A 25482-nucleotide genomic window follows, 5' to 3' on the forward strand; every position below is an offset into this window, starting at 1 on the left:
CCCTTCTCTCTATAGTTTTATTCATTAAAGACAAAAGTTTTCCAAGATTAGTATTCCCAAACAAAATTTAATAACGATATCTAAAGGTTTTACAACTTCTGACCTTAGGCCTTTTATTAATGGTAGCACTTCTATAATAGCATTACCTCACAACCCCTCTTTCTTGTTTTCTAGAACAACATTTACTGACCTGAAAGTTCACATACAGGCCAGCCATGAAAGATTTAACTTTTTTATGTGTGAGTGAGTTTTTGAAGACACACATTCCATTTCCTCACACATAAATATGTGAGGATGTTGTCATCTCACGCAGACCCACCGCTGTTTGAATGCTGAGAATGAAAAACGCAAGGTTGGATGGGTGAGCTGTCTTTTTGTGTGGTAGCTGAACTAGGATAACCTGCTCACAAACAGTTTGAAAATGTGAACAAAGTCCACTTGATTATCCCTAGATAAGAAATTAATGTTAGGTAGGAAAACAAATTAGGTTGGTAAGACTTTAAAGTAACTTTTATTAACAAAAAATAATGTGTACTGTCAAGGAATGCATGTAGCCATCTACAAATCTAGCATTCAACTTTGATTAAGAATGAATTAACAATACAGGATGGCTTCAAACTGACTGTCAGCTCCATCTATTAAAGAAAGTCTTCAAGCTATTAATGTGATCTATTTAAGAGTGAAGATTGACTTTGAAATGGCTATGATTATGATTTTGTAACATATATTCTTAAATATCTAACGGTTTGACAAATGATAGGGAGACAGATGTGAAACCTTATAAAAAAAATTATATATAGATTTTCCCCTTCAGTAAGGGTTATTATAATAGTGTTTATTTTAAAGATATATAATTTATTTATTTTTATCTTATGTTTAATATACAGGAAGGGTTGAGTTATCATCTGAAAACAGGTGGTTTTAGGGGTAATGTCATGCTAATGGGAAGGATGAGACGAGAGAGTGTGGATACAAACGCAGAATTATTTATTATGATACTCAGAAGATGAAGAAATTATGAAAATAAAGCACTTGGGAAAATAAAAGGGAAATAAAACATAACAGCAGTTTGCTGTCTACATATGTACACTGTAAAAAAAAAAAAAAATCCTAATTTTACAGAAAATAACTCTAATTTTTATAGTAGTTTTCCATTTTTTTATTTGTATTCAAAACTCTGTAAAAATTACAGACATTATCTGTAAATTAACAACCTAACTGGCATTTGAAGTTTTATAACAATAATGAAAAACTACATATATTTCTCATTATTTTTACAGAAAAATTACTATATTATTTATACCGTATTTATTCAGCTTTCTAAAATTACAGTCAAATTTATGTAAAATACAATAATTATCTGTAATTAAATATGCAGCACATTTTATAAAGATTTATGTCCATACTAACAATTTAACGTTTTTCTTTGTAATTTTAAGGTAAATCTTATTAGTTTCATATTTATGTGTACTTTTACATTCAAACTCTGTAATTCTGGATACAAATTTAGCAAACTTTTTTCATTACATCAAACATAATCCATTGCCTTTTTGAAAGAGTACAAAGCTGCACTGCTCTCGAGGTTGAAACGTTCAGTAATATTACACCTCTGGCCACACCAAATCAGTGATGTCACAGTGAGTAAAAGCACATACATGCCAATGAATCTGACAAAAGTAAAATGAGTAAAGGCAAAGTCAGGAAAACCATGCATTGCAATAGTCCAGGCAGGAAGGAGTAGAAGCAAGATTGATATGCTTTAAGTCCTTTAGAGCAGCAACATGCTTGAAAGTTTTAACCCCAAGAGAGCAGCACAAACTTTTTCCCATCTGTGATTTAGTGTGTACTTTCTATCAAATGCATTCTCAATAGCCACAATGTCCAAAATGTCCTCACTAATATAGTGAAACCTGTAGAAAACCAACTAGTGAGACATTTTAGATGGTCCTCACTAGTAAAAAAGGCTCATAAATTGGCCAAATCATGTTTAGCTTTAAGCCTACTAGGATGCCCAGGTTTCTGTGAGGGTTAGGAGATATATCTTTAGCCTTCTATGAAATCAATGGAAGTCTATGAGATGTCCTCACTGTTATAGTGAAACAAGTGTGTGTGTGTGTGTGTGTGTGTGTGTGTGTGTGTGTGTGTGTGTGTGTGTGTGTGTGTGTGTGTGTGTGCGTGTGTGTGTCTGCGTGTGTGTGCACGCGTGTGTAAGCATATATGTATTAATAACTTTACCATACATTATTACATTTTTATTCATACACTTCAAAGAAAACACCATTTTAGAAATAAATTAAATACAACAGCCTACAAATAAATGTAATTACACACATTTATTTTCTTTCTTTTAAACAAGTCGTCTTTCCCTATAGTTGATGTGTTACCACGCTGAAACAATTGCTATTGGCTGTCTCATCGTGTTGCTTTGAGAATGATTGGTTAATCTGGCTGTCATTCAGGAAACTAGCCAATGAGAACTGTTCGCGCCTCTCACCGGTCTTGTTTGAAAATACGTCTGTTTGAGTGGGTGTGCTGCTGCTGCCATCCGCACTGCTACTCGCCACGATCCACTAGTAATGGCTGTTACCTGGTTTATTTTACATCTTCCTGCTAAATTCTTATTTTGAGCAAATTTGAGTTGTTGGATGTTTCTCTGTTATTTTCTGTAACAACCTAATGTAACGTTATGTTTTGTTTTCATACCCTTAATTTATGTAGCCCAGTCTAAAAATGGGGAAAACACGAGACGTGTGAAAGTTGTAAAACTTGCCGGAGTGTACTTATGCCCATTTAGAGTTTCACCAGGGTAACGGACATATCGCAGCCTGCAGAAGGTAAATACCTCTGTATGTTTATATTTACTTCTTCATCAAGATGTCGTGTGTTAAAGTGAGATGCTAACTGAGATATTAGTACATATTTCAGTGTAGTAGCAGCCAGTGTTGCTGTGTGTTGCTAGTAAGTGTTAATGTTGTCAGCTACTTTAAAGTTAAAACGAACTCGGTATGAATTTGAGAGGTAAAGTAACGTTAATGTTTACTTGATTGTGTTATAACGATAGCAGTTTTGGTGAGTGGTGACATTGCTACTGCCTTCCTTCTGTTTTAAGCCAGTAATTAAGTAAATCTGTCAATTCACTGAAAAGTCTGAATGTAGTCTAACTTACGTTTATGATCGCATCGCGTGTGTGTGAGAGACAAAAAACATTGTGTATACAGTTAGAAATTAAATGTACATGGTTGGCAACTGTTGCCACAATGTACAGTGACTGGTGGTATGGTAAGTTGACATTCACTTAATTTGTAAACAGATTACAGCACAATTACAATAGGCATACACATCAGACTGTTGAGGAGTTCTGTTGTATTTACTGGAAAAAAATATATGTATATCAAAGGTGTGGTGTGCAGTTACTGATCTCTCAACAGAATGGAAGTTATTAATTAATGTCCAATATTCCAAGGTAATAGCTCTGAGATATAATTGACAGTATACTTCACTGTGTCCAACTGTACTTCACACAACAAATGACCACAGCAGTGCATCACCTGTGAGATCATGAGAAGGCTGAAGAACCAAGAGTGACAAGATATCACCGGATGGTGGGGTACAGAATTAAACCCAGGGAAAGGTAAGCAAACGGAGGCAAGACATATAGAGATTGGATTTGTTCTTACTAATTTGTTTTATGAAACCAAGTTCCAATTCAATTCATTTTCATTTGTTTTGCAACATCTCATACAAAAGTAGTTCAAAGTGCTTTACATAAAAACAAAGTAAAACAGCACAAATGTAATTATAAACAAAAACATTCATGCATACATACACATACAAGCATACAGTGCATTCAGAATGTATTCAGACCCCTTAATTTTTTCCACATTTTGTTATATTGCAGCCTTATGCTAAACATTTTTACATTATTATCTTTTTCACATCAGTCTACATTTCATACCCCATAATGACTATCAAAAAACAGATTTGTAGTAACTTTATTAAAAAGAAAAAACTGAAATATCACACTGAGATAAGTATTCAGGCCCTTTGCTATGACACTTGAAATTTAGCTCAGGTGCATCCAATTCCTCTGGATCATCTTTGAGATGTTTCTTCACTTTGATTTGTGTCCACCTGTGGAAAACTTAATTAATTGGACATGATTTGAAAAGGCACACACCTGTCTTTATAAGGTCTAACAGCTGAAAATGCATATCAGAGCAAAAACCAAGCCATGAGGTCAAAGGAACTGCAGGCAGAGCTCAGAGACACGACTGTGTCAAGGCAAAGATCTGGAGACGGCCACAAAAACTTCTGCTGCATTGAAGGTTCTCAAGAGCACAGTGGCTTCTATAATTCTTTTTTTATTTATTTTTTTATTTTCTCCACTTTTTCTCCCCAATTTGGAATACCCAATTCCCAATGCACTCTAAGTCCTCGTGGCGGCATAGTGACTCGCCTCAATCCAGGTGGCGGAGGATGAATCTCAGTTGCCTCCGAGTCTGGACCATCAATCTGCACGTTTTATCACGTGGCTTGTGGAGAAATCATGTGGAGACATAGCGCATGTGGAGGCTTCACGCTATTCTCTGCGGCATCCACGCACAACTCACCACGCGCCCCACCGAGAGCAAGAACCACATTATAGCGACCACAAGGAGGTTACCTCATGTGACTCTACCCTACCTAGCAACCGGGCCAATTTGGTTGCTTAGGAGACCTGGCTGGAGTCACTCAGCATGCCCTTGATTCAAACTTGCGACTCCAGGGGTGGTAGTCAGCATCTTTACTCGCTGAGCTACCTAGGCCCCCGCCTCTATAATTCTTAAATGGAAGACGTTTGGTACAACCAGGACTCTTCCTAGAACTGTCTGCCTGGCCAAACTGAGCAGTCGGGGAGAAGGGCCTTGGTAAGAGAGGTGACCAAGAACCTGATGGTCACTCTGGTTGAGCTCCAGAGATCATGTGTGGAGATGGGAGAAACTTGCAGAAGGACAGCCCTCACTGCAACACTCCACCGATCTGGGCTTTATAGCAGAGTGGCCAGACGGAAGCCTCTCCTCACACATGAAAGCCCATTTGGAATTTGCAAAAAAGCAGAAACAAGATTCTCTGGCCTCAATTCCAAAAGTATTCTACACAATTCCAATACCATCCCAACGGTGAAACATGGTGGTGGCAGCATCATGCTGTGGGGTGTTTTTCAGCGGCAGGGATTGGGGGAATGGTCAGGGTAGAAGGAAAGCTGAACAGAGCATATTACAGAGATATCCTTAATGAAAACCTAGTCCAGAGCACTCAGGACCTTTGACTGGGCCGAAGGTTCACCTTCATACAGGACAATGACCCTAAGCACACAGCCAAGACAACGCAAGAGTGGCTTAGGGACAACAATGTGAATGTCCTTGAGTGGCCCAGCCAGAGCCCAGACTTGAACCCAATCAAACATCTCTGGAGAGACCTGAAAATGGCTGTCCAGAACTTGAGAGGATCTGCAGTGAAGAATGGCAGAAAATCCCCAAATCCAGGTGTGCAAAGCTTTTCGCATCATACCCAAAAAAGTCTTGAGGCCTCAATCACTGCCAAAGGTACTAAGTACTGAGTTAAGTGTCTGAATACTTACATCAATGTGATATTTCAGTTTTTTTCTCCCCTTTTCTCCCCAATTTGGAATGCCCAATTCTCACTAATTAGTAGGTCCTCGTGGTGGCGTGGTTACTCAATCCGGGTGGCAGAGGACAAGTCTCAGTTGCCTCCACTTCTGAGATGGTCAATCCGAGCATCTTATCATGTGGCTCGTTGTGCATGACACCGCGGAGACTCCCAGCATGTGGAGGCTCATGCTACTCTCTGCGATCCACGCACAACTTACCATGCGTCCCATTGAGAGCAAGAACCACTAATCGCAACCACGAGGAGGTTACCCCATGTGACTCTATGATCCTTAGCAACTGGGCCAATTTGTTTGCTTAGGAGACCTGGCTGGAGTCACTCAGTACACCCTGGATTCGAACTCACGACTCCAGGGCGTGGTAGTCAGTGTCAATACTTGCTGAGGTACCCCCCTTTTTGACATGGAACTCTGGCTCGGTGTCCGCCTCCCCCACAGTGAACGTGGAACCAATGATCTGTAGGGCGAGGTCAATATATTGAGCCACGCTGAGGGAACTGCGACTGCCAGGCATCAAGGAGGAGATTGGCTCACTTAATCCCACCCGAAAAATGTCCTTGAGGGCGACCACATTAAAATACACCTGGCTGTCCAGAGCGCAAAAGTCCTCTACGTACTCCTCCAGGGGACAATTCCCCTGACGTAGCCATATGAGCTTAACTGCTGGGTTCATAGTTGTCAAGTATTCTGTAACGATGTTGGAAGTGCTGGCAATGACGAAGATGATGACGAAGTGTAGAGAACCCAAGTGCAGTTTATTTACAAACGTGATAACCTATAACCCTAACTAAAAACAAGAAACATAAAACAAACTTGAACTTGACTATGACTTAAATCTTGACTTGACATAAACATAACCTGGTTTGAATTGTGTTGGGCCTCATGTATTCAGATAGAAGATAAAGGCAGGCTTAACACAGTCGTAAAACCTAACTCAGGCCCACATACCAAGTCATAAATTTTACTGATAAAAATCGTGCCAAAATCAAACAAAGGGAATCCAAAACAGACTACAAATCCCATGAAGCCTTGCTCACTAAAGGATCGAACTCTCAACTCCTATTGGATGAGGCACACGACAGAATGCACCTCAACCATGACATCATCAGAAGTAGAAATACCTCTGAAATGCTTCCGGGATTTGCTTCCAGCAACTTTGCTCGCCATGCATAGACGCAGCTCATCGCTGCACTCAGGTGCAGCCTCGTGGCACAAGGAAGTAACATCTGACTTGAAACTGTGGCCATACAATCTCCATCTCGCTGGACGAGTTGAGATTACTCTGTGTTCCACCGAACACTCTAACGGATCCAAAGGAGACTGCCGAGCAATCAACATCTTCATCCGTTTGCCTGCATAAGTGAAGAGATAAAAGATTTCTCTTCCATCTTCAAGTCGACGTCGCTGATTTCTCCGCCAGCCTGCCGAGAATCAGCAGCCGTACCGCCCGCCGACAGAGCGAGGAAACGGCCTCCCGTCATCACCCGAGCCTCGAGGAACCGAGTCTGAGTTAAAGGACGGATGAACACACATTCTACGTCCTCATGCGATTCAAGTAAGAGGTTTACGTCTGGGCAGAGATAGAATATTATAGTGTGTTATTCTTGTGTATCAAGGTTATTGCTTGTACAGTTTACGGACCACCAAGTCTGCTCATTGCGATTAACACTCAGGGTATTAATTATCACGAATGAGGTTTACTGTATTGTAGTCCAACCACATTGGACTGTTGTGCATTTCCGTCATCGCAGGTGAGACCGGCACACTGAGTTTATCCATTGAAGAATCAAAGACCACGGGATGGTTTTCGAGCCGTCCACCGCGTCTCTGAGTGATAAACTAACAGTTGCTTTCTCTCCCACGATCGCGAAATCGGCTTTGGGGCCGTCACTTTATTCTCTTTCTCTCGTACTAACCACACGCACACACACACACGCGACCCTTCACAAACATTCTCGCACACATTTTTGGGTAGTAGATAGCTTCGTGATAAAGCTCAGCTTTGTCCCTAAGCTACCATTGACTGGTTTCTCTCCGCCCACATTCGCGGCCATGTTCTCTGGCCGGAAGTCTCGCGTGACATACTCTCCATGAGAGTCACGTCCGACATTTTGTGCATGTCCCTCCTTACACACACACACACTCACACACACACACCCTCATGTGATATAGGATTATTTTGATTTCCATATCCAGTCATATCACTGTTTAGTTTGTAGTTGTAAGTCGGAAGTTTATTGACTGCATTGTATTAATTATTAATTGATATTACTGCATAAATAAACTTTGTTATACTTCAAAGAGAAGTGTTTTGGTTTGTTTTGCATACACCTGTGTCATGCTGACGGGATGTCAGTGCTCGGATTCAAACCTTCATGTGATCCCTTGTCATGTGATTCCTGTTTTCCCTCCATGTTCATGTGTCATATTTTCATTGGTTTATTGTTTAGTTATCAGTTCTGTTTGTTCATTGGTTTATGTTCCCCCATATCCATGTATTTAAGCCTCATGTTTTCCATTGTGTCTTTGTCAAGTATTGAATGTATGTGGATGTGTTTTGTGCTAGCCAAGTCAAGCCAAGCCAGGCTACGTTTATGTCAAGTCAAGTTTTAAGTCATAGTCAAGTTCATATTTATGTTTTATGTTTCACGTTTGTAGTTAGGGTTATAGTTTATCATGTTTGTAAATAAACTGCACTTGGGTTCTCTACACTTCGTCATCGTCTTCGTCATTGCCACTGCCAGCACACATTACAGTCATGTCCATCAATGCAAATTAGCAGGTTACAAATTTTTCCTTTAACTACACAGAAATATATGCTATGGCTTGTACTTGATGTTATATTTGGCTCAAATCTGTTATGTACACTACCAGTCAAAAGTTTTGAAACTTACTCATTCTTAATTATAATTTTTTAGAATAATAGTAAAGTCATCAAAACTATGGAATAACATAAATGGAACTATGGGAATTATGTTGTGACTAAACAAAATCCAAAATAAATAAAAACTGTTATATTTTAGCATCTTCAAAGTAGTCACCCTTTGCCTAGAATTTGCAGACATGTACTCTTGACATTTTCTCAACCAACTTCTTGAGGTATCACCCTAGGATGCTTTGTAAACAGTATGGAAGGACTTCCCATCTATGTTGGGCACTTATTGGCTGCTTTTCTTTATTATTTGGTCCAGGTCATCAATTTTAAAAACTTTTTTTTATTTTATCTTTTTTTATTAAATTTTAGTTTTATAATGAAATAAATTAATATGGTGGCACAATTATATTTTTGTCTACAAAACTTATTTCAAACATTTAAGCATACGCCTTCAGATCAAAAGATTTTTAAGATCATGAGAAACATTTCAGTCAATTGTTTCAAAACTATTGACTGGTAGTGTTTGTGTAGTTGCCTGTTTCTTTGAGCAATTTTTACATTCCCATTTCCAACACTGATAACTGCTAATGATAAGAAACTTGCTTACATTTTTTTAGATCAAGCATTGGAACAAGGTTTACGGGGGAGAACAGACACCCAACAGAGAGACAAGTCCATCACTAGTAAGTATCAACTGCAGTACTGTATAAGACAAGATATTAGTCATCATCATCATCAATCCTTTATTTAATTTTCAGGAGAACATTAAGGGAAAGACCCTCATGACCATCAGACATGTTATAACAGGGTAAACACAGCTGCATTTAATACATTTATTAGATGGTTGGTTTGATTTTGGTGTACCAATTGGCAATATTTTTTTTAGCTACAACTGTGTTTACCTTGCTATGATACATATGTGAAAAGTGTCCATTGTTGTGAATCCACGTCTTCCTTCTTTTGGTGGTTCACATTTTTCTGACGTGGGTGCTAAGACATGCATTAGGTGCATGGTTAAAATTGGTAAACATTTAATAACTAACACTCTCAAAGCTGACAGTACTCTGTATTCACATTTCCAGATTGTCTTATAATGGCAAATGTTGGTACAAACAGTTTAAAAGTTTGTTTAAACTTGTTTAAAGGAATGGTAAATGAAATCCTACTTTTTAAGGACTTTTCAGTGAATCTTAGTGTGTCCTCCCCCCCAGATGCACCAAGGATCCAGCTGATTACTGGCAATTTGAGGAGGATTGTTCTTTATTTGCTATGTTGGACTGTCACTTCTGGTACAGATTCATTGATTTTTTTGTGTTATGTTTTGATTTGACTTATTAATACACTGTATAGTTAGGATTCTGAATTAAAAGACAGTGTATTGTTTGTCCACATATATTAAAACTATATGGAGCCCCCAGGGGTCAGGAAAATTTTGTGGAAAACAACATAAAACTGAATTGGAAAATAAAAGCTAAAAAAAACAACAGACCACAACCCCCTCAGCTCAACAGCACAATTTGTTTCTTTCTCCACCCGTTTCAAAGGTGAAATTATGACCTCATCATGATTGTAACCCTAATAGACAAGATAGACACAAAGAAATGACATTTTTAGTTTTTCAATTCCTCCTGGGGGGCTCAGAAGAACGGTTTGTGAGTAAATGGTTGATATTGTAAATTTACATCTGAATACATTAAAAAGTGTTTTAGAATCAATAGTGGTGTGTACTTTATTTGTAATTAAGTTTCCAACCCCACTATAATTGTAGATGTATCAGTTTATTGTGTATTTCTTCAGTATGTTTTCAGTTGCGGATATTTCACAGTAATCTTAAAGCTTATATTTTATGAGAATTTGTAGGAAAATTTCTACTGTTTATCAGTACAGTAAATTAAATATTAAATGTTGTATTTCATTTAAGGTTTGTACTGTAATTCTATAAAAACTGAATCATTAAATATTGTATTTAGATTGTACTTTTACAGGTTTTAATCTAAACACAAACACTGCCAGTCAAGTTTGAGATTATTTTAATCTGTTTTATACAGTATTTTTAGAGACTTTTTGTTTTGTCTTCCAAAGTAAAACTGGTATTTTACAATCTTTGGGAGGAATGATTATGAGGCCAGGGAGGAGTTTGCGGATTATCAGGATGCCAAGGAGGAGTTGGTGGATGATCAGGAGACCAGGGAGGAGTTGGTGGATGATCAGGAGGCCAGGGAGATGACCACAGGGCAAGGACAGGGTCAGGAGGCCTGGGAGGCAGCCACAGGGCAGGGACTGGGTCAGGAGGCCTGGGAGGCAGCCACAGGGCAGGGACTGGGTCAGGAGGCCTGGGAGGTGGTCACAGGGCAGGGACTGGGTCAGGTGGCCACAGGGCAGGGACTGGGTCAGGTGGCCACAGGGCAGGGACTGGGTCAGGAGACCTGGGAGGTGGCCACACAGTAGGGACAGGGTCAGGGGGCAGAGCCACAGTTGGTTTGTAGAATTGAGTCTCAGGAGGCGGAGCCGAAGGTGGAGTGGGCGAAGCCGCAAGAGGAGCAGGGAATTGAATTCCAGGAGGAGGATCCGGAGGTGGAGCAGGCAGAGCCTCTGGAGGATCAGGGATTTGAGACTCAGGAGGAGCTGCAAGAGGACCAGGGAATTGAGTTCCAGGAGGATCTGGAGGTGGAGCAGGCAGAGCAGCAGAGGTTTGCGTTTTGTGAGGAGCCATAGGTGGAGCCGCAGGAAGAGCAGGGATTTGAGTCTCGGGAAGAGGAGTCTCTGAGAGAGCGGACGGAGCCGCTGGAGTGTGCGGAGTTGTGGAAGACTCTGAGGGCGGTGTTACCATGGTCAGGAGAACAGGCAGCGACTGGGAAATGGCCTCCGTGGTCGTGAGCACTGGCAGTGATAGGGGAACGACCTCCGTGGTCGTGAGCAGTGGCAGTGCTTGAGGAGTAGGAACCCTTCTTCTCCTCCTCCGCTTCCAGATGGCCGTGAGCACAGCTGTGGGAGTCTTGGGAGGCTCGATGAAGGAAGTCTCCAGGACCACCGAGGCTGGTGAGAAAGTGGTCTCTGCTGAAGGGAGCTCAGAGACCACTGGAGCCATAGTGTCCAATGAGTGAAGGAAACAAGAGGGTATATATACACACACAGATGAAAAATGATTGAACAGGGAACAGCTGTGGAAGATGGAGGGCAGGTGAGTGTAATCAAAATGGTGCATACTGGGAAATGTAGTCCATGAACAAGGGGAAAACTAAACAGTCACTGAAACTGAACTGAAGGTTAGGGAAAAAAGGCAGTTCGTGACAGGTAGAGAGTGATATAATGTCATCATTTTGATGAAATAAAATGAAATGTAACGTTTGTGTTAAGAACACTGTAGTGTTAATGTCTGATTAATTTCAAAGTGGAAAAGTTGCTATTTTTAAGATTCAAGGCATAAAAATGGTTGAACTTATTTCATCTCATATCTCAAGATCTCAGTCAGTGACTGTTCTGTTAAACACATAAAGTTTTTTAAAGACTTACAGTGTCAATCAAACAAACAGACAGAGCCACATTTCGATTATGAAATTAGCTGAAAAACAGTCATTCTGTCTGTAATTTCACATTGTAAATAGTCTCAAACACATTGATTTAAATGGTGTGATTGGATTGGTTTCACCTGTGAAATGACCCTAAACAGAGAGCCATGGACTGTTAGCAATGGTAATTCCCTGCAGGAGGCCAGTAAGACAGACAGTCACGTCCACATCACAACTCTACAAATACAGCTGTGACATAAGGGCAGCACCATTATGGATGCATTTTTTTCTTCATGGTCTTTGTTTTCCCAATCAATGACACGAAAAAAAAAAAGCTTGATGCATAGCTTTACATTATGGATATTTCTAATATAGTATCTAGTTGCTCAATTTGTTCAAATGTAATCTCATATTTCAAATATTAATATTAATATTTTTTTAAATCATATTGTATACATAATATATTTCAGGTGCTGCATGCTGATTGATCAATACAGTGTTCCAAGTTACTGTGCTAAAATACACAAAATAGTAACAGCTATGACTGCGCAGCACCCATAGACTGATCATTATTTTTTGTTTCATTGCAACATTCTGTCAACATTGATATATCAGGGACTATATATGCAGAAACGTTTAACTTTTGTTTGATAAAATACATTTTTAATAAAAGTGTGTCTTTAATATTTGTATTAAGTACTGTAATAACAGTTTTGAAAAAGCAAAAAGGCATTCAAAGCTGTGCTACAGTACAATGCAAATATATTCATTTATTAAGGGGTTGCAGGCAATCCACTGTGTTGGCCTAGCAATAACTTTAGGCATGATTGCATTCACAGTATAGAAGGACTTCTTGTGCCTTATTGCTTAAGTAAAGATTAAATAAACAGTGTGTGTAGCATTCATCCTGTGGCTAATATCAGATGCCCCTGCTGCCTGTTTGGATGAGTCTTAAATAGGACCTCTATTCCAGCTCATCTGCTGAACACTACAGCACAATTCATAGATTCTCCTTTGACTTCCCATCAAAAGCTTCTTTTAACTCTGATGACTCAATGTCAGACATGGAAGAGAGGGCCCCCTGTAGCTGTGGGCTGTACAATTCTGTCCTTTGGGGGTTGGATATTTAAGGGTGGACGACCGTTTTCACATGCTTCCATTTTTCATGTGGAGCTGTGTCTGTACTAACAGCGTAAAAATAAAGAATCTGGCTTTATATTATATTTACATATTCTATATTATAGATTTATGGTCTTTTTAGGTCTGAGTGCCCAGAGGTTAAAGGAATGGTTCACCCTAAAATGATCCCAGATGTGTATGACTTACTTTCTTCTGCTGAACTCAAACAAAGATTTTAGAAGAATATTTCAGCTCTGTAGGTCCTCTCACTGCAAATAATGGGTTCCAAATTCTTGAAGCTCCAAAAGGACATAAAGGCAGCAAGTATCCATATCCAGACTCAAGTGGTTAAATTCATATCTTCAGAAGCAATATTATAAATGTTGGTGAGAAACAGATCAATATTTATATCCTTTTTTACTATCAAACTCCACTTTCACATTCTTCTTTTGTTTTTTGTGATTCACATTCTTTGTGCATATCGCTAACTACTGGGCAGGGAGGAGAATTTGTAAAAAGTAAAAAATGACTTAAATATTGATCTGTTTCTCAACCACACATATCATATCGCTTGTGAAGATATAGATTTAACCACTGGAGTTGTATGGATTATGTTTATGCTGCCTTTATGTGCATTTTAGAGCTTAAAAGTTTTGGTAGCTACCCGTTCACTTGCATTGTGAGGACCTGCAGAGCAGTTCAGAATGAAATGATGTGGTCACTGCATTCATTCAGAATGACTTTTGTGAATCCATTTCAGGATATCAAGACAAAAACATCTTTAAATAAAATAATTAATTAAGTCACCTTTACTTTTTTTATATAATTAGTGGTGCTTGCTTACCCTAAGTATTATATTTTGGTGAGTAACACATCCTACACTGTTCATGCTACGGACATGAATGATACCTCAAATGCCGTGTGGCTTTATGAGGAGAGGTGTGCTATTACTTTTCTAAGCAATACTTGCAATTTGGTGCAAGGATTTCACATGGTGGACAATAATCAGGCAAAAAAATAAAATAAAAAATCCCATAGATTTATGCTGAACACTGAAAAAAAAAAAAAAAAAAAAATATATATATATATATATATATATATATATATATATATCTTTTTAGATATCTTTTTAGATATATTGTTGTCCAAATTCTGAAAACAACATACATTTACTTGAGAATAAAAATATATAAGATATTTTGTCTTGTTTTAGAGAACTCTAACAGAATTTCGTAACATTTGTGTTAGGGATGTTAAAGATTAATCGATAATAGATTAATAATCATAATAATGTAATCAATTAAGTTTAACAAAGAAAAAACAGAGGGAAGTCCTGCACCAATTTTGAATCACAAATAGTTATCGGGTGCGTCGATTCAATATGTATAATCAAAAAAATTAAGTGGATTCCACACATCAGACCAGTTCAGGTTCAAAAAGAATGAGGCTTGGTCAAAAGTCCAATGAGAAAAAACTTCACTGAAAAAATCCAATATACAGTACATAGTGGTAAAACAAATGCACAACAAAAAGTATATATATATAAAAAAAAGTGAACAAACAAAAAGTGAATATGTGCACAAAAAAAGGGTGGGGGGAGAGAAATAATCAAATATTTGTCGAAATATATTTGAGGAAGGACCCAAGATGCAGGATGGCAATGAAAGTGTTTTATTGAAACGAAAAAACAAAATACAAATAAAACTCATGAGGGAGAAATAAAAGTAGAACTGAAAACAAACCAACAAGGAAAACTAAATCAAACAGGAAACAAAAACTCTCACTAGGGAGAAAAAACAAAACAACAAGACAAAAGGAACTGAGAATTAACTGACTAGATAACAGGACCGGATACAAACAACATGACCTGAACTGAAGACCGAACATAACACAATATAAAAACAGAATGTAAAGAGAAGGGAAGATTGAACACAAGCTATAATCACAAGCTGCGCAAATCAGCGCTGCCATGATAATGCTGATTTCGCTGCTGAGCAGCACCAGTGGGAAACATGAGGGAAGGAGGAAATATCCTTGATGCTCATCTTGATAAATTCAAGGAGAACATGGGAGCCTACTCGGAGGAGCAAGGCGAGCACTTCCATCAGGATTTACTGGACTTTGAACACCGCTACCAAGGACAGTATAACGAGAACATGATGGGAGACTACATTTGGGGGCTGATTCGTGAAAGTGATTTACAGTATAATTGTAAATCTTGAAAAACTACTCACTTCTAAATCTTTTTTAGTCATTTTTGTATTACTTTAGTATAAATACAAGTTAATTTGGGTTCATATGTTTGTTTTTTTTCTGACTTTATGTGAACGAAAAGATACAAATTCGTCTCAATTCTAAATATCACTGTCCTGGTCACAAAAGCAAAGTTTGTGGGGAATAATAGCCATTCCCAGCCCCGAAGCTGCCCCCCAGGCCTCCTGATCATCCTCCTTGGATCCTTCTTCACCTTCTGCATCACCCTACCCTCCTCATCCGTCTTTGGGCACCAGGAGTCGCCCTTTAAAGGTGGAGGGGTAATGTCACAGTCTGTCTCCCGCACGTTCTTCAAGGACTCTTATATTTAAGTTTCCTCCGGACTACAGTACATCTCCCATGTTTCACTGCCCTCATCACTTCCATCTGTTCCTTATTATCCTCACCTGTCTTCCATTCCCTCATTTAGCTCCTTTTGTATAAAAATCCTCTAGTTTTGCCCATTCCTTTGTCAGTCCTTGAAGTGTTATGTATGTGCACCTTTACGTTCTAAATTTCCTCACAATTTATCAGCTAGTGAGGAAAAATCTTTAACTGAACTGACGAATGACCTCAATATCGTTATTAAACCTGCAGATAAGGGAGAGGCCATTGTGGTTCAAAATACGGAAAAATACAGACAAGCAATTCTCTCTCAATTAAAAAATACCAGGTTTTACAAAAAAACTTCAGAATAACCCTACCAATATTTATCAATCTGAGGTATTTTCTTTTTTGAATAATGCCAAAACCCAAGGATGGATATCTCCGACTGAGTTTGAATTCCTATATTGCCAGCACCCTATCAGGCCTGTTCCCTGTCTGTCACTCACTCAACGTTGTGTCGATGTAGTGACACTAGGGGTCACTCTTGGGAGCCCGAGACACCTCTGGTCTTTGATAAAAGGCCAATGAAAATTGGCGAGTGGTATTTGCATGCCACTCCCCCGGACATACGTGTATAAAAGGAGCTGGTATGCAACCACTCATTCAGATTTTCTCTTCGAAGCCGAACGGTCATGCTCATTGAGCTGAATTTCTACTGTTCATTCACCACTGCTGGATCTGACGGCACATTTCAGCGGCTTCTCCCTCCTCTGCACTGGTGCACTGCAGAGAACGCCCCTGGGCGCTTCGGCATAAAAAAGAGAGTATATTTTCTGAAAGAGTTTAATTCTCTAAAAGAGTATAAAAATGAGTCCGCCGGCTCGTCTCACAGCGAGTCTGGCCTCTTATTCGGAGCCCGCGAAGATGATGAGCTCTCGAGCGCAGCATCAGAGAGCGGTCTTGTCCAGTCAGACGCAGAAGCCTCAGCTGGGCTCCCCCCCTCATGGACGATTGCCCAGACACAGGCTGATGCAGAGATGATGGACATGCTTTCCCGGGTGGCCGCGAGCGTCGGGCTAGAGTGGAACCCTCCACTCTGCCCTGAACCTTCGCAGCTCGATGATTGGTTCCTGGGCTCGCGGCGCCGCTCAAAGCAGCAACGCCCCGCTCCAGTGCCTTTCTTCCCGGAAGTGCACGAGAAGCTGACGAAATCGTGGGGGGCACCTTTTACTGCCCGGTCCCGATTCCTCAGTTCCCTCGCCCTCACTACCCTCGATGGCAGGGCAGCCAGGGGCTATACGGTGATTCCCCCGGTGGATAAGGTGCTCGCGGTGCACCTTTGCCCGCAGAGTGCCGCCACCTGGCGCGGACACCCAAAGCTCCCATCCAAGCCCTGTAGGTTCACGTCGTCCCTGACGGCTAAAGCCTACAGCGCTGCTGGACAAGCCGCCTCTGTCCTGCACGCCATGGCTCTCTTGCAGGTCCACCAAGCCAAGACGCTAAAAGAACTGCATGAGGGTAGTTCCACCCCAGATCTGTTGCAGGAATTGCGCTCGGCGACCGACCTCACTCTCCGAGCAACAATGTCCACATTAGTGGTCCAGGAGCGCCACCTTTGGGACACATTGCATGGTCATCACCGACCTATCATTTCTATGGGCAGGTGTTCCCCTAGAACTGGTCTGGCCTCGAGTTGTTGGCAGTTCTGCTCACCCTGCGGAGGTTTCGGCTGTTGATCCAGGGCAAGCACGTGTTAGTTCGGACAGACAACACGGCAACGGTAGCATATGTCAACCGCCAAGGCGGTCTGCGCTTTCGTTGTATGTCAAAACTCGCCCGCCGTCTCCTCCTCTGGAGCCAGCAGCACTTCAAGTCGCTGCGAGCCACTCACATCCCGGGCAACCTCAACACTACAGCGGACGCGCTGTCATGGCAGGTTACCCTCAGGGGAGAGTGGAGACTCCACCATCAAGTGGTCCAGCTGATTTGGAGTCGATTCAGACAGGCACAGGTGGACCTGTTCGCTTCCCAAGAATCCTCCCACTGCCCGCTCTGGTACGCCCTGACCGAGGCCCCCCTCGGCATAGATGCACTGGCACACAGCTGGCCCCCTGGCCTGCGCAAATATGCATTTCCCCCAGTGAGCCTACATGCATAGACTCTGTGCAAGGTCAGGGAGGACGAGGAGCAGGTAATCCTGGTAGCACCCTACTGGCCCACCCAGACGTGATTCTCGGACCTCACGCTCCTCGTGACAGCCCCCCCCCCCCCCCGGCAAATTCCCCTGAGGAAGGACCTTCTTTCTCAGGGACGGGGCACCAGCTGGCACCCACGACCAGACCTCTGGAATCTCCATGTCTGGCCCCTGGACGGGACGCGGAAGACCTAAGCGGTCTTCAACCCACGGTGGTAGACACGATCACTCAGGCTAGGGCCCCCTCTACGAGGCGCCTGTATGCCTTTAAGTGGTGTCTGTTCGCTAAGTGGTGTTCTTCCTGACGGGAAGACCCCCAGAGATGCACAGTCGGATCAGTGCTTTCCTTCCTGCTGGAGAGGTTGGAAGGGTGGCTGTCCCCTTCCACCTTGAAGGTGTACGATGCTGCCATAGCAGCACACCATGACACAGTTGATGGTAAGTCCTTAGGGAAGCACGACCTGATCATCAGGTTCCTGAGAGGCGCCAGGAGGCTGAATCCCTCCAGACCATGCCTCGTTCCCTCATGGGACCTCTCTGAAGTTCTTCAGGGTCTACAGAGATCGCCCTTTGAGCCTTTGCAGTCAGCTGAGCTTAAGGTACTCTCCTTGAAGACTGCCCTCCTGACTGCACTCACTTCCATCAAGAGGGTAGGAGACCTGCAAGCGTTCTCTGTCAGTGAAACATGCCTGGAGTTTGGTCCAGGCTACTCTCACGTGATCCTGAGACCCCGACCAGGCTATGTGCCCAAGGTTCCCACGACCCCTTTTAGGGATCAGGTGGTGAACCTGCGAGCGCTGCTCCAGGAGGAGGCAGACCCAGCCCTCTCGTTGCTGTGTCCAGTGCACACTTTACGCATCTATTTGGATCGCACGCAGAGCTTTAGGATCTCTGAGCAGCTCTTTGTCTGCTTTGGTGCACAGCGGAAAGGAAGCGCTGTCTCCAAGCAGAGGATCGCCCACTGGCTCATTGACGCCATAGCTATGGTATATCACGCCCAGTACATGCCGCCCCCTGTAGGACTACGAGCCCATTCTACCAGGGGTGTAGCTGCCTCCTGGGGCCTGGCCAGGGGTGCCTCTCTAACAGACATTTGCAGAGCAGCAGGCTGGGCAACACCCAACACCTTTGCAAGGTTCTACAACCTCTGGGTAGAACCGCTTTTGTCCCAGGTAGTGGCACGCAGTACAAGCGGATAAGCCTGGGATAGCCGGCCGGGTGTATCGCTTGCACATAGCGCCTTCCACCTCTTTTGAGCTGAAGACGTGCGCCATTAATTCCCAGTAGTGTTCACAAACTATGTACACGTGCTAACTAAGAGCCCTGTTCTGGGGTAGGTGCTCCGCATGTGGCGGTTCCCTGTAAGGTAACCCCATGCAATGTATATCTTCCGCTAATTCGTTTCCCTGTTGGCAAACTGCGTCTTCCTTGGGCAGAGCCCCTCTGCCCCAGTCTCCATGTTTGTAGTAACTCCTCCCCCGTTGGGTAGGATCTACCTTGAGACTCTCCACATGGTCATCAAGACCATGTGATGTATTTTTTCCACTTAAATATCCCCCCTCTCTTTGGGGAGGTGTGGTCTCCGTGGTGTCCTCCCCTTGGGAGGGACACCCCCCGACTAGACCTGGCGGCCCAGTCAGATAATCCCCCTTATTTAATTAAGGAGTGGAAAAAAAAATAAGGGGAAAAGAGGCCACGACTGGGTTAGCCTGTCTCTATCTCTTGGGTAGTCCCCAAAGGGCCGTTTGACACTCATAACTATGTTGGGAGAGGTTTCGTGTCGGCCTGGTGCGCTGGCTACGCGGCACACAGTGGTCTGCCCGTCACACACCGCCAGTTCACGTAACACAGTTCAGCCAGTTGTGGCATTTCGTATAGGGACCCCTAGTGTCACTACATCAACACAACGTCGAGTGAGTGACAGATAGGGAACGTCCTGGTTACTTGCATAACCTCCGTTCCCTGATGGAGGGAACGAGACATTGTGTCCCTCCTGCCACAACGCTGAACTACCCGCTGAAATGGCCAGACCTTGTCTCAGCTCCTCAGCATAAAACCTGAATGAGTGGTTGCATACCAGCTCCTTTTATACCCGTATGTACGGGGCAGTGGCATGCAAATACCACTCACCAATTTTCATTGGCTTTTTATCAAAGACCAGAGGTGTCTCGGACTCCCAAGAGTGACCCCTAGTGTCACTACATCGACACAATGTTTCGTTCCCTCCATCAGGGAACGGAGGTTACGCAAGTAACCAAGACGTTTTGTATACACTACCAAAGATTCATAAAAGACTCATTGATCCTCCAGGTCATCCAATTGTGGCTCAGACTAATACTTTTCTATCTCCCTTATATCAATATGTTCATTTTTCAATTAAACCTTTTGTTCATTCGTGACCAGCATATATTAAAGATTCGATGGATTTCATTAATAAAATATCAGATGTACAAGGTTTACCTTAGACATCTTTGTTACTTACTTTGGACATAACTAGTTTATATACAAATATATCTCATGAGGGGGGACTTTGTGCGCTAAATCATTATCTTTCTGGCCGAGGAGATGCGATTCCACCTTCAGAATTTCTAATAGATATGGCTTCACATGTTTTGAAATATAATAATTTTAGTTTCGATGATTTTTATTTACAATTGAGTGGGACAGCAATGGGATCGATTTTCATATCATATATGATCCATTTTCAAAAAACACTGGCATTTGCTAACATCTGATCCAGAGCTACATGCTTTATTAGCATTTACCAGCACCCCTTATAGTGTTTAAACAGGCTAAAAACTTAAAAGATAATTTAGTTCACACCTATTCCGCAGTGAGGTTTCTGCACCATCTCAGAGACTGTTTAGTCTGATCCCAAATAGGAACTATCGATGTGGTAATTGTGCACATTGCAATGCTACTTTTAAATCATCCTTTTTTTGTCATCTGCGAACTGGTAAAAGGTATTCATTAAACTCTGTTATCACCTGTTCCTCTACCCATGTTGTGTATTTGATTCGTTGCCCTTGTGGTCTTGGATACGTGGGAAAAACATCACGTCAGTTAAAACAACGAATTAGTGAACATAAGAGTTTGATCAGGAGAAAAGATCTAAATTATTCTGTCGCAGCTCATTTTGTTGAATTTAATCATGATGTCTCCTCTTTGCATTTTTGTGGCATCGAGAGAGTTATGATGCCACCAAGATGAGGCAACACTGAATTGATTTTACAGAGACGTGAGATTTATTGGATCTACACACTTCAAACCTTATCACCGATGGGACTTAATGATGAAGCCTTGTTTAATGCGATGCTGTAGATGTACTGTATGTATAGATAAAGTTTTTTTCCATGTATATGTATGTGTGTGTATATGTATATATGTGTACATATGTATACAGGGTTGGGGAGCAACGGAATACATGTAACGGGATTACGTATTTAAAATATAAAATATAAGTTACTGTATTCCACTACAGTTATGATTTAAGTCATTGGTAATTAGAATACAGTTACATTCAAAAAGTATTTTGATTACTGAAGAGATTACTTTGCATTTTATTGTCATTTGTTTCATTTAATATTTAGTCCTTTCAGATGGAAAACATTTGGACATATAAATGATGCGATCCAAAGTGCATTTGAACAGCGGTGAAACACTATGATGTGTTACATTCATACGAGCAGACAGAGAAGTAAGTTTGAAGTAAGTTTGGAGCAGAAGAAATAGAAATAAACCTTGTGTAAATTGTCAGCTAAGCTAAAATGCTATTTCTAGCCATTTTACATGCACATGTTACCATTTATCAAGAAAATTCACATTGGATCATAATTTATTTTTTTCTAGTAAGACCTTTGATATTAGGGTAAAAATCATATCTTTGATGATAATTTTTGTTTTGTTTTCCTGTAAGAATATCTAAAAATCCTTAAAACAATCAATTTGATTTATAAATCACTGCATAAGATATTTAGGTTTTTCAGAGAATGCATTTTTTACAAGTGTGTTTTGTCTTACTGTACTGGCAGAGTTTTTATAGTCAAAACAAGTGAAAAAATCTACCAGTGCTAAAGAAGTATTCCAAAGTATTTAGAATACATTACTGACCTTGAGTAATCTAACAGAATACATTACAAATTACATTTTACAGCATGTATTCTGTAATCTGTAGTGGAATACATTTCAAAAGTAACCCTCCCAACCCTGTATGTGTGTGTGTGTGTGTGTGTATATATATATATAATGTTGTGGGTTACCTTACAGGTGTAATTTATTATATGTATTTGGGCTGCTGTATATGTGATGTGTTTCTCTTTTCTGTATTTATAGGTGTTTTCTAGATGTTCTCTATTTTTTTGATTGTCATTGATTGTGATGTCATGGTCATCAGATGTGTTGATTGGTCATAACATATTTTAAATTTGGTGCTGTTGCACTCTCTTTGTAAATGCCTGATGAAGGTCGAGTGACCGAAACGTTGCTGAATAAATTTTTGATGCTATTTGCAAGCCAGTATATGATTTTTTCCATTCATTGACTTTGCTACCTCAAACATCTTTGACATGGTAATTGCCATCATCTGTGTCAATTAAATTTTGCCTATAACATAATCGATTGAGGTACAATTAAAATGTAAATTCATTCAAAATTAAAAATGTTAAATCCATAAGACCCATGTCTCGGATTCACCGGACTCCCTCTCTGACTCCACACTCCGCTGCCTCTCCCTCACTGCCGACACAGCGCTCACTCTCCCCGGATTTCTGATTACACGCACCTGCACTTCATCAGTGACTAATCAAGGACTTTATTTATACCCCACTCTCACACACATTCAGTGTCTGTTCTTGTCAGTGTTATCCCGGAGACTAATGACCCCCTAGTTTCCTCTAGACCTTCCAGTGTAAATACTTTCCTAGTTATTGTCCCCCTCATCAGAGTTTAGTGTTGTCTCTTCCTACGTTTATTCCCCCGCGTATTGGACTCTCCTATGTTGTTTACGTTTGTTGCAAATTTCAAAGGACTGTTGTGAGTTTTCCTGTCATATGTACATCACTATATTTCCCTATCTGGATATTACCCACCTGCTGTTTACAAAACATCTGTTTCTGGATTCACCCACCTGTTGTATTCTTCTCTGTTTCATTCACCTGTGCAATAAAGCCCGCGACTGAGTCCTTATCCCTACCTCTGTGAGTTTCTCAGTGACAACCCAGACAGCAATTGTAAAAGAGGAATGTGATTTAAGAATGTGTACAATTTGTGTTTACTGTGTGTATAGCTATTGTCAGTCAATAAACATCTTTATGAAGATGAGCACAACAAAAGCACAAACTTTATTTGCAACATTATAAACAGGTATACACAGCAGGTTGGTGTGGAAAATATATATGTATATTCATTTTCATTTGAAAGAGACATTTTCGTAATACACGCAAGTAATATACAACATTACTTTAAACACTATCATTTGTCCACAAAAGTGTGCTCGCTTGCCTTCTCTGTATCATCAGCTGACCATCATTCCGAGAGTCCGCCTTTTCTCGATCATACCCAAGCAATTATTTTAATAAAAATAGAATATTGGGGGGCCTGGGTAGCTCAGCAAGTATTGACGCTGACTACCACCCCTGGAGTCACGAGTTCGAATCTAGGGTGTGCTGAGTGACTCCAGCCAAGTCTCCTAAGCAACCAAATTGGCCCGGTTGCTAGGGAGGATAGAGTCACATGGGGTAACATCCTTGTGGTCGCGATTAGTGATTCTCGCTCTCAATTGGGCGCATGGTATGTTGTGCATGGATCGCGGAGAATAGCATGAGCCTCCACGTGCTGTGAGTCTCCACGGTGTCATGCACAGCGAGCCACGTGATAAGATGCGTGGATTGACTGTCTCAGAAGCAGAGGCAACTGAGACTTGTCCTTCGCCACCCGGATTGAGGTGAGTAACCACGCTACCACAAGGACCTAGTAAGTAGTGGGAATTGGGCATGCTAAATTGGGAAGAAAAGGGGAGATAATTAAAAACAAAACAAAAAACAACAAATAAATAAAATATTTAAAGATGATCATACAATGTTTTTAAAATGAATGTGATATAACTGTAAGGGGATGTGCGTTTTCTTTAGTATAAGTTCTGGAAAGTCCATCGGCTTTCTCTAGCGACTCGAGCCGTTGCCCTTGCTCACCTCCATCGCGTGTTTCAGTTTGGGCCGCGGGTTGGGAGGCTGGTTCTGTTGACAGTATCGCGATTACAAGCTCCCATCCAGAACACGTATCACTGTGCACACTCAGGTAGGGCCGCGTTCGGCATTTCACAGCAATAGTGAACAAGCCACCATTAACTTATGCACCAGGTTCAATAATATCACATCAACTGCTTGTACCATCGTCCGATGACAAGCCGTCTTAATATACACTTTCCACATCTATGTACAATTCTGTATTTACATGGAGCTTTAAAGTACTTAAAAGAATACCATGGTACTACCCTGGTACTTTTGTAAGGCTGGCACCAGGATGTCTACACACAAAAGGCACTGTGAGAGCCAGCATCATAAAACTCTCACACAGAAGAGCATCTCCACCTGAGACAACACACCCTACTGATTAAGGACCATAAAATGCAAATCTCACTCACATCTGCCCCCTCTCTCACCTCAGGTCACTTTAGGGTCACCAAAACTAAGTTATGATTTATCCTGTTCTGTAATGTAAAAGGTTTTCTTATCATACATGTTTGGTATCATTCAAGAGGTCTCAGTGCAACTGGTAAAACAGTCTCATTCCCTTTCAAGTAAAATCACAAGTAAGATTTAAGAACTTATAAAATACTGTATTCTGTCAGGGTCATGCCCCTCCCAGGACTCTCACAGGAACCATCAGATTAGGTGCATTCTTTGTAAACATCAAACGACCTACTCAATCACAAATTTCAAAGGTCTACTTACAACCCTCTAAATTGTAAACCAAATCCTGAATAAAATCAAACAAATACATCCGAAATAACAATAGAATCGTTTGGTATTCAAGGAAGGTTGGCAAGGAGCTTGGGGAGTCTGTAGTCAGATATCCCACACTTATCACTGCGTGTCATTTTCTATTGCCAGGTATGTTTCTTTGACTTGTCTTTTATTTTTAGGAATGTTTGTTTATTCTGATCATGTGTGAAATTGGCTTTGATTGATTTTGTAACTTACGTTTTAAATCCTATCTGGCAAATAAATTGTTACTTTTTGATTATTCAGTATTCCTCCGAAATCATTTATCACCGGTAGATTCGAGGGATGCCTTTTTTTACTGCAAACTTATGTCCAGGATAATGATCATTACTGGAGCTTATGAATAGGAGAAAACCACATAAGACTACCAGTCACTGCTTATCACAATCTTAGCAAATTGTATGAAACGTGACTAAATAAAACAATCATCTGGTTATGAGCAAGCAGTAGGCGGACAAACCTGATGATATTAGTAAACACTGCAACCGCTGACTATGAACGGAACTGGCGATTTTGTGTCCATGAGATCTATGTAA

The 25482-nt window shown here is 41.2% G+C and overlaps 1 long non-coding RNA gene across 1 annotated transcript; it reads left to right on the plus strand.

Annotated features, from left to right (window-relative positions):
- The first annotated feature begins 3519 nt into the window (after nucleotides 1-3519).
- LOC127425996 (uncharacterized) lies at nucleotides 3520-10202 on the plus strand. The gene is made up of 3 exons (XR_007894724.1): nucleotides 3520-3631; nucleotides 9161-9226; nucleotides 9755-10202. It is a non-coding gene; the product is annotated as an uncharacterized LOC127425996 (long non-coding RNA).
- Nucleotides 10203-25482: the final 15280 nt, after the last annotated feature.

Source organism: Myxocyprinus asiaticus, chromosome 35 (genome assembly GCF_019703515.2).
Source record: "Myxocyprinus asiaticus isolate MX2 ecotype Aquarium Trade chromosome 35, UBuf_Myxa_2, whole genome shotgun sequence".
In the NCBI taxonomy this organism is placed as follows: Eukaryota; Metazoa; Chordata; class Actinopteri; order Cypriniformes; family Catostomidae; genus Myxocyprinus; species Myxocyprinus asiaticus.